General features: G+C 39.4%; 1 pseudogene; it reads right to left on the bottom strand.

Moving 5' to 3' along the window:
* Positions 1-8,124: 8,124 nt before the first annotated feature.
* Positions 8,125-9,258, bottom strand: LOC123815312 (annotated as a pseudogene).
* Positions 9,259-11,227: the final 1,969 nt, after the last annotated feature.

Here is an 11,227-nt window from a genome sequence, read left to right as displayed (position 1 = left end):
CCAACACACAAAAGCCCTGGACCAAATGATTTCACAGGAGAATTCTACAAAGCATTTAAGGAAGAGCTAACCCCTATCCTTCACAGACTATTCCAAAAAATCCAAAAAGATGGGAGATGCCCAAACTCTTTTTATGAGGCCAAAATCATCCTAATTCTAAAACCAGATAAAGACACAACAAAGAAAGAAAACTTCAGGCCAATATCGCTGATGAACATTGACGCTAAAATCCTCAACAAAACTCTGGCAAACCGCATCCAACAATACATTAGAAAGATCATACACCATGACCAAGTGGGATTCATCCCAGGGATGCAAGGGTGGTACAATATTCACAAATCAGTAAATGTAATACATCACATACACAAAAGCAAAGACAAAAACCACATGATCCTATCAATAGATGGGGAAAAAGCATTTGATAAGGTACAGCACCTATTTATGATAAAAACACTCAGCAAAGTGGGAATAGAGGGAGCATTTCTCAACCTAATAAAGGCCAGATATGAGAGACCTACATCCAACATCATACTCAATGGGGAAAAAGTAAAACCTTTTCCTCTAAGATCAGGAACAAGACAAGGCTGTCCACTTTCACCACTTCTATTCAATATAGTACTGGAAGTTTTAGCCACAGCAATCAGACAAGAAAAAGAAATAAAATGCATCCCAATCGGAAAGGAGGAAACAAAACTGTCACCGTTTGCAGATGACACAATAGTGTGCAGAGAAAATCCTATAGACTCCACCAAAAAACTGTTTGACCTAATAAATGAACTTGGCAAATCAGCGGGATACAAAGTCAATATCCAGAAATCAATGGCATTTCTGTACATCAAAAATGAAACAGCAGAAGCAGAAATCAAGAAAAAAATCCCATTTGAAATAGCAAAAATCAATACAAAGTCAATATCCAGAAATCAACGGCATTTCTGTACACCAAAAATGAAACAGCAGCAGAAATCAAGAAAAAAATCCCATTTGAAATAGCAAAATATATATATATATCTAGGAATAAATCTAACCCCCCCCCAAAATCTAGGAATAAATCTAACCAAGAAACACCTGTATTTAGAAAACTACATAACACTCAGGAAAGAAATCAAGGAAGACACAAACAAGTGGAAATATATACAGTGCTCATGGATTGGAAGAATTAATATCATCAAAATGTCCATACTACCCAAAGTAATTTACACATTCATTTCAATACCTATTAAAGGACCAATGGCTGATTTCACAGACATTGAACAAACACTTCAAAAATTTATATGGAACCATAAACAACCCCAAATAGCTGCTTCAATTTTGAGAAAGAAGAGCAAAGTAGGAGGGATCACAATACCTGACACTAAACTATACTAGAAGGCTACTGTAATCAAAACAGCCTGGTACTGGCATAAAAACAGGCACATAGACCAATGGAACAGAACAGATAGCCCAGAAATAAACCCAAGTCTCTATGGTCAAGTAATATTCGACAAAGGGGGCAGCAACATAAAATGGAGTAAAAATAGCCTCTTTAACAAATGGTGTTGGGAGAGTTGGACAGCTACGTGCAAAAAAATGAAATTCAAGCACCAACTTACACCTTATACAAAAATAAATTCAAGGTGGATAAAAGACTTAAATATAAAACGTGACACCATTAAAGTCCTAGAGGAGAATGTAGGTAGGAAAATCTAAGATATTTCGCGCAGAAACTTTTTTACTGACATGCCCCCTACAGCAAGGGACATAAAGGAAAGAATAAACAAATGGGACCTCATCAAAATTAAAAGCTTTTGCACAGCTAAAGAAAACAGTATGAAAATAAAAAGAGAACCAACTGTATGGAAAATATATTTGCCAATGATACCTCAGACAAGGGTTTAATCTCCAAAATATACAAAGAACTTACATGACTCCACTCTAAGAAGACAAGCAACACAATTAAAAAGGGTGCAAAGGACTTGAACAGACACTTCTCCAAGGCGGACATAGAGAGGGTCCAGAGGCATATGAAAAGATGCTTAGTATCGTTAGCTACCAGAGAAATGCAAACTAAAACTACGATGAGATACCACTTCACACCGGTCAGAATAGCCATCCTACAGCAACAAATGAAGAGTCTGTGGAGAAAAGGGAGCCCTACTGCACTGTTCGTGGGATTGTAGACTGATACAACCACTATGGAAAACTGTATGGAATTTCCTCAGAAAAGTATAAATGGAATTGCTTTTTGACCTGAGAATTTCACTGGTAGGATTACATCTCAAGAACCCTGAAACACCAATCCAAAAGAACCTGTGTACCCCAATATTCATAGCAGCACAAGTTACAATAGCCAAGTGCTGGAAACAGCTTAGGTGCCCATCAATAAATGAATGGATCAAAAAACTATGGTTCATTTAGACAATGGAATTCCATGCAGCAGAAAGAAAGAAGGAGCTCCCACCTTTTGCAACAGCATGGATGGAGCTGGAAAGCATGCTAAGCAAAATAAGCTAGATGGTGAAAGACAAATATCATATGATCTCACCTGTAACAGGATCCTAATCAACAAAACAAACAAACAAGCAAAATATAACCAAGAACACTGAAATAGAGAACAGGCTGACAATGACCAGAGGGGAAAGGGGAGGGAATTTCAGGGGAAAAGGGGAAGGATTTGCAGGAATAAGTATAGAGGATGCATGGACAAAAACAAGGGAGATGGGGAGGTCTGGGGGTGCTGGGATGGGAGTAAAAGGGAGAAAACTGTACTTGAACAACAATTAAAATTTTTTAAAAAGTGTCTGATACAAGATCCTTGATAAAGAGTGAACTAACAAGGGCCATGGGACTAATCCTGTAATGGCAGGGAGAAGGAAGAAGAGTGAAACACTCACCAGAGTACTCTTATGTAAGGAGTGCTGATTTCTGTAGGTGATTGTTTGTCTCTGTTTAGACCTGCTGGTCTAGTGGAAACTTAAGAACATTTTCATTTATCTTCAGAAGATTCCTAGTTTGAAAGATTACTCAGACCCCTCTAGCTCCTCAGCACATTTTATAGCTTCTATCTAAGAGAGATAGAAACATCTATCTATGTAGATGTTTCTCCCTTGGCCTCTACTTGTTAACCCCACAGATTGAGAAAACTATTAGCTTAACGACTAGGGGAACATCTCTAGAAACCTCAGACCTGTAATATGCAGTAGAATAAGATAACTCCCCTCCACAATTTCATAGACAAGAAAGCTGTAAATTTAGAACCGAAGTTTCTGAGTCCAGGGGTCTTCTCTTGCCAGCATTTTCACTGAGAAAAATTCCATCCCAGAGTGCTCTCTTAAGTGTGTTCTCTGCCTCCCTTTCCTACAGTAATCAAGGACTGGCTTTGAAATAATTATAGAACTGTACAGGACCTTTCCTTTTTCCTTTCTTTCTTTTAAACCAGGAGCACACAGTGTTCACTGTATAGCCTCCCACTCACTTCACGAAATCTACAAGGAAAAACAGTGTGCCAGAGCACAACAGCAGAAAGTGACTTAAGCAGGGGTGAAGTCTGGGATAAGATTGCACTGGGAATCTTCCTGCTCTCCCTTTAAGTTCTTTGCCAACAAACTCCCAAAACTCCAGGCAAAGCTAGCAAGATTTGTCTGGGGGTGCTCAAGCCACAGGTTCCCACTTGCGCCAGGGAAACTCTAGTGAATCAATCAAGAGAATGTTACCAGTGAAATATTTGCAGGCTGTTGCTGAATAGCTCCATCAACAATCCAGGGATCCCCTCTCAGGGGCTGGGGGAAACAAAGCCAAGAGAAGTAGGTTGTTTTCAAGACACTGAGTAGGTGTCAAAAGTAACATCATTTCAGCCAACTGAAAGAAATCTCATTTTAAATTAAAACACAATTTTATACCATCAGTAATCCTACCATGGCAACAGAGGAACCCCTGCCCCCAGTAAGGCTCATTTTATTTACCCCACTACAGAGAATTTCAGAAATGAGGACTGTTTTAGTGCCTGTGAACAACAGAAATCAATAAATGCAGCAGTCTCCTGCTTAGATCTGAGTTTGGAGGGGATGTGGAACATGCTCATACAGTCTGCCCATCCCTCAAGAATTCTGCTAACATTGTCACAGAAGACAGCTTCTAGCTCGTTCCCCTGAGAACTGGCCTACTTGATGCATAAGAGCTGGAGATCTCAGCCAGGATCCTCATCCAGCTCACTCATTTTATAAATGGAGAAAGAGAACCAGAGATCAACCAAAGTTATATTATTTGAAATTTCATCATTTTATTGCCTCTATCAGATAACGATTGAGATCAGAGATAAATATCAGCTCAATTGAGTTAGCAAGTAATTACTGAGCACTTATAGCATATTCCCTGCTTACATCAGAGTTGAGGGAAGTTCCTAGGGAGACTGCTTTCCTATGCTTCTTCCACAGCACCATCTTCAGTCACAGTGACTTGACCTCCAAAATCCTTTCTTCCTAACTGTTCTACCCACAAATATGTCTGTTATCTGCCCTTCTCTCCTATGCTATATCCTGGTACTTACCCTCTGACCTGGACCATCAAACCTCAATGGCCTCTGTCTAGTCTTCCTGCCTCCATTATTGTTTCATCAAGTCATTGTCCACACTGCTGCCCAAGTGATCTCCCTGAAAACTTCATGGGATGTGTCCTTCCTCTGGCCAAAGAACTTTACTAGCTATTTCAACCCAAACTCCTGCCTGACTATGAATTTCTCCTTGAGTGGATTTTGCTTACTGTTCCATTCCTACCTTTTAGAGTTGAGCCATAATGGACCAATTGAGTGTCCTGACATGTGACTCCATTTCTTGTTTCCATCCCAATGTGTTGCTAAGTGCTTTGGCTGGGAATCTCTCTCTCTTCATCTGTCTGGTGGGCATTTACTTAACTTCATAAAGGGAATCTCATCTGCTGTGTAGCCTTGAAGGTCAGAGAAGGCAAAGAGGGTAACCAAATCTGAGATGGGAAGCAAATATGAAAAGAGAGGTGAGACATATACTGGAAAAAGTGTGCAGTGGTGTTGCTTGTCTTTAGGTCACTTATAGAGTGGGACTGAGAAAGCTGTCAGACCACCAAGAAGATTTTGACTAAGTGCTTGTTTAAATATGCATGGGTTCTCTCTCATCTTCCTCCCTTCTCACAGTGTGTCAACATTCATCACAGGCTACTCCAGGCTTTAAAGAAGTGATAACTGTGCATGTGTCTGTGTTTATATGTGTGTACATGCACACAAAATCTCATAGCTTGATGACCTAGTTTCATCAACTAGAGGAAAATCCCTTGAAATGCCCTGGCTTCAAAGAACACTGTATAACTATTTTGTAAAGGGCTTTATTTGACTGATTAGTATCAGATTATTTAAACAACTGTTTTCCAGTTTCCTGGGTAGTTTCTTGCAAAGAGAAGAGCAAAAATGTAATTAAAATGGGTTCCTACTCAAGAGTTTTTAAAAAAAGAATATTCCACTCATTGGGGTGAGGTTCTTGCCCCCAATTCTCTTCAAGAAGTGCTCAGTGACACAGGGGTTCAGTCATTTTAAGAAATGTGAAACTTCCACATTATGAGCATATCCAAGCCATTTTAGTAATTATCTTTAAGTCAATGGGGGTTTGGGAAGGGAAAGACATACCCTCCAGAAACCTGCAATTATAAAATAAATCATCACATGTATAAATTAAATGCTTACTGAATCTTATTAATAGTTCCAGAGCTGGCTTCTTCCCTAGTGCTCTTATTTCATGGAAAAGCATTCAGTGTAGCATGTGACAGGCAGGTTGCCCCAAATTCTGATGCTGAGAAGTGTTGAAGGTAGAGATTTCTCTCTTTGGACACTGTAGCAAGGTTGACTCTCTCTTTTCCCCACAGAAGGCAGGACTAGAGGTACATGCTGACTCTAGAGCTCATACCTACCTAACTCTGAGGCTTTTTTCTTAGTTATACTGACAGAAAGAATACTTTAAATTGACCATTTGATGATATTTAAGCATTGTGAAACTTCAAATCATCGATTAAAACTGAAAAGGGCCTGGCTTCAAGAAGGGAGAACATTCATCAAAGCCAAAAAGGTATGATAAGAACTGCTGCTACCTTAAGCCAGGTTTCCTAAGAAGTAGACCCTGACATAAAAATTCATGTGCAAGTATTTTATTAAGCAATTGATCCCAGGAGAACCCAGGATGGGAGTGAAGGAGATCTGATTTTGAAGCAGGGGTTTCATATTCATGCACCATCTGTCATTGGCTCAGGGATACCCTAGGGGAGGCAAATTCCAAGAAACTCATTGTTCTCTGTGCATGCTGACTCTGCTCCACATGGGCACTGTTTCCAGTAGCCCTAGGACATCCTCTGAAGAAAGGTACAGTGTAAACCTCTAGAAACCAAGGCAGGGGCTTCCAGAAGTGGTAACAGAAGGTTCAAGGAAAATATTATACTTGCTGTCTATAATGGTTAATTTTATGTGTCAACTTGATTGGGCCATGGGGTGTCCAGATATTTGGTTAAACATTATCTGGGTGTTTCTGTGAAAGTGTCTTTGATAAGATTAATATTTTAAAATTTTGTATATAGTATAATTTTTAACCAGAAATTATAATAAAACTGAGAAATTATTGAAAATTAATAACATTCAATGAGGTGGCTAGTTTCACAAACACATAATCAAAATAACTTTCCTATATTTGAGAAATAACTAGGGAATATAATAAAAATCAATTTATAATAACAAAATTGTATAGAACTTACATGAAGAAAATTAGAAAACTTTATTCAGGGATATTCTAAGAAATAAAAAGACATATTTTGGGGTGGGAAATAAAATTTGTAAGGTTAACAAATTTTTCGAAATAGTTTAGAGAATTAACCCATTCCAATCAAAATACCAATGTAAAAATCTGAGAAACCTGAAAAGAGAAAAACTGATCAAGAATCCTTAAAATCACACACCACAGGGTCCTGTGAAGATACTGCTGGTCTTGCCTCTGGGAAGACAAGTCAGAAAAGTTAGGATATCAGGATGCCAAAGAGAACAAATATCCACAACAATGAAGACAATGGAATCCTGTCTCTTAGAGGGGCAATGTGAGCTGGTCAATGGAGACATACATTCTAAAAATAAAACACTTTTCATGTGAGGTAATGACCACTCATTGCCAAAGTTCTGATAACTGTTCAGAGAGGAATTAAGCAAATGGTAAAGTTATTGAGCAGCCATGGATCCAAGCCAATGTCTTCCTCTTCTTTTCCAGGTTCTTGGGGTTTCCTTTCTAGCAAGTTTTCTTCTTGCCTCAGCAGATGGACAACAGTCTGAAGAGCTTTCCCAGGAGCAGGGCTGGGTGGTGGGGCCTGAGGAATCTGAACTTCTTTCACATCAAGAAAAAGGCATGAGAGAGTTGTTTGAGCAACTACTAGCTGATCAAGAAACAGTAAAAACAGTAGACATTTTAAAATTGTTATGAAAAGCATTTTTGTAAAACAGTCACTTTTCACCATCAATTGCAAATGTTACTGAAACTGATTGCTAGTTTAAATCAAATACAAATGGCAGAATAAGCTTTTGTTATTCAATTGCTGTATTTTCCCACATTCCAAAATAAACAATCACTTTCAACAGTCAAACTTTAAGTGGGTGTTCCTAGAGGATTATATGAATTGTTAATAGAAACCTTTGCCTTAATAAATGAGTAATTTGGTTCTTTCAGGAGGAATGCTAGTCTAGAAATGGGGCTTTGTGTTATTTGTCTTTTCTCAAGTGTGAATTCATATGCAGGGAAAAAATAGGTATACTTTCAGTACACAGGAGTCGGTTTGTTCACCTAGCACATAAGTAGCCTCCAGATTCATGTTCAAAACCTTTCTAAGGAAAGGGATCTGTAATTTGTATATTGTTGTATAAATTCACAAGAGGAAGCTTCTTAGTCCCCAAAACCTAGAGTCTGAGGTATAGTCCTTGAGGATGTTTTCATCCCTGTGAATTTTTTCAAAAGTTGAGATTTCAGCCAAATGGATATTTAATCCAATTTTGCTATTATGAGGTTTTCACATATCTGTATCTTTTTAGACAGCCTGGGAATTCAGAATTCCTTATGAAACACTTCAGTTTGAAGCAAAATCACCAGATGTTTCCCAATCTCATTTCTGCTTTTGGGTATTATGTGCTGAATGGGTTTTCTCATGCCAGGTACAGTTTGACAGCTGACCAAATTTTCTCCCACATTTTTTTGCAACCATATGGCCTCGAAACCATGTGATACTGCAGATGAAGCACAAACTATTTGTTCTCTGGGAAGGTTTTCCCACATTCTGGACACTTAAATATCTTCTTCCTTATATGGATTCCTTCACAGTGACTCTGATTAGGATCTTGATGAAACTTATTTCCACACTCAGAATGTGAATAAAGTTTCTCTCTTGTATGGATTTGCTCATTTTTATTAAAATTTGTTTTATGATAGAAGCTTTTCCTACAGTTACTGTAGCCATAGGGGTTTTCTCCAGTGTAAGTCTTCTGGTGGGAAATAAGGTAAGAACTTTTGGTAAGCTGTTTCCCACACTGTGGATGAGTGTACCATCTTCTTGTTTTCTGATTTCAGATAAGAGCAATAACATCTGTATCCACAAATTTTGAGAGTTCCTCTAGTGGAATATCATTTTCAATGGTAACCAAAATATTTCTAATTTTCTTTTCCTTTGGAATGAATGTATTTATTCTTTTTTTATTTTCATAATCTGGAGGTTTCTCAGAGACTGTAGAACAATCCATTTCATCAAAATCTGAAGAATTTTCTCTAAGGTCTTCATCCTCAGGATTACTGTCTTTGACCAATAACATCATCTTCCCAACATTGGCTTCTTCCTTCCCCAAGGTGAGCTGTTGAGTGGGATTCAGGCTCACACATTCTTCTTGAGAGTGAAATACATTTAAATCTTCAAAGACCACCAGCTCTTCAGGTTCAGCTTTCAAACAGAGAGATACTGTCTTCTGTCTCTGCTGGATTACTTCTCTGGTCATAAGTTTCACTAAGGAACAAGGTTGCACTTGGTTCTGAAAGTTTGAGCTCACATCTTCCATAATAACCCAAGCCTCCTCGGCTTCTGATAGGGCTGAGCTGGCCTGGGTTGGGGAAGAAGGTGAGGAAGTGCTACAGAACTAGTTGGTGGATGGTCTGGCACCCACTAGTAATATCTTGAAGTAGGTGCTGTCCTGGTTTGGAGTTTGGAGGAGTGCTTTGGCTTTGGATCCATAAAAAACGCTTTTGCAGCCATCATGCCTTGAAATCAGTCACACACCATACTTGTTCCTGCCATTCTGAAAGTTATCTCTTACTGACGGAAATCTGTCAGAAAGCTTCCAAAGGCTCCACCACCCCTGGGCTCTCTCTAAAGGTAGTCCAGAGACCCAGGCTCTGGCACAGGCTGGGGAAACTATGCGCCAGAAGAAGAATCCTCCCCTTACCCTTCGTAGAGTTCTCACAGGCCACCTGAAACTAGTGGTGGGCTCCTTGGTTCGTTGGGAGGCTGGGGCGTTCAGCCACTGTGACGTCACACCTGGTGCCTGGGTTCAGGGGTGGTAGCGTGGTGTCCCGCAGGGAGCAGGCAGTCTGGGGTCCAGAAAGCCAGGTTCCCAGCCCCAGGAGCTCTCAGGTGGAGGGAAGCCAGGCTGGAGGCCCCTACTCTCTCTGTGGCTCTACCCGAAGACAAAAAGCAGGAGGCTGGCTGCAGTCCTTTATGATGGGTTATAACTACACCATGGCCTCTCCTGGGTCTCCAGCTTGCTGACTCACCCTACAGATCTTGTGATTTTCCTGTGTTCATAATCACATAAATTAATTCCTTATAATAAATATCCTTCAGCTCCCTCCCTTCCAGCCACCTTCCTCTCTAATTTTCAATCTGAGCACACCAAATATATGTAATTGCCATTTACTGAGATGAGAAAGATAGAAACATTTTTGAGGTAACATCAGGAGGCTAGTTTGAACATCAAGTTTGAGGTGTCTATTATTCATCCAAGTGTATAGCTCAAGTGAGCAGTATTATTTAGAGTGCAGAGTGAGGTTCAATCTGGCAATAAAATGTTACAGTCTATAGTATAAAAATGGTATTAAAGCTATGCAGCTAAGTGAAACCATTAAGGGGGTAGGATAGGTAGAAAAGTTGTACCCATGATTGTACAGAAAATAATTCAAATGGAGCAAAAGAATAGGAGCCAGAGAAAACTGTAGGGAATGTCAGCCTTTTAGTAAATGGGCAGGGGAGCCACATGAATGCCTGAAGTCATCCAAGATCCCACATATGTAAGACTGAACCTGAGCAGGTATGAATATTCCAATGTGACAAAAGTAGAGTGTGAGGATCATAGAAACTATGGAATTAAAGAAGAAATAAAATAATTCATGTAGTTGAATGGCAATATTAGGCTTCTATGACAACGGTTACCTCTTGTCTGGTTATCTGTTGTCATGTACCAAACCACTTCAAAATTTAGTGGCTTAAAAAACAGCATTTATTTATTTTTTTTAATGAATCTGCAATTTGACTATGGCTAGGTTTAAGGGGAGGGGAAATGGACTCCCACTTCTTGATGGGGGCATGGCAAAGTAGTGGAACTAGAGCTTTTGCTGTGGTCATTTATAGAAAACATAACCCGCCATACATCCTGGGGAAGCTGCCATAGTCTGTGGTCTGTCTATCAGACTTGTGGACTGGGAAATCCATCACTTTGTGGCTTTTTATATCAAAATATTAATGAATTACACAACAATGAGAAAAACTGTCATTATTGTAAAACTACTCATATTCCTTATGCCTTCTATATACCTCGTGAGCATAGAATCAGAGCAAAGAAATGAGGGATTTGGGTGACTGACTTGAATGGCAGCAGGTTAAAACAGAGTTGATTGCCTTGGCAGGGTGGCTCATCTGGTTGAAGCATCATCTGTATATCAAAAGGTCATGGTTTAGATTCCTGGTCAGAGCACATACCTAGGTTGTGGGTTCAATCACTGGTTGGGGCACATACAGGAAGCAACTGATCAATGTTTCTCCCTCATGTCAATGTTTTTCTCTCACTGTGTGTGTGTGTGTGTGTGTTTGTATCTCTTCTCTCTCTAAGCATATCCTTGGGTGAGGATAAAAAATAAATAAATAAAAATAAAAATAGAATTGATCTCGTCAAAGGGATAATTGTGATATCCACTGATTGAGACTTCCGGAGTCTCTTTCAGTGCTTCTC

The sequence above is a fragment of the Phyllostomus hastatus genome, unplaced genomic scaffold (assembly GCF_019186645.2).
Source record: "Phyllostomus hastatus isolate PE091 unplaced genomic scaffold, TTU_PhHast_1.1 phas_contig_17, whole genome shotgun sequence".
NCBI classification, from domain to species: Eukaryota; Metazoa; Chordata; class Mammalia; order Chiroptera; family Phyllostomidae; genus Phyllostomus; species Phyllostomus hastatus.
The sequence above is the reverse complement of the archived record's forward strand: the minus strand, read 5'-3'. Positions and strand labels throughout refer to the sequence as shown.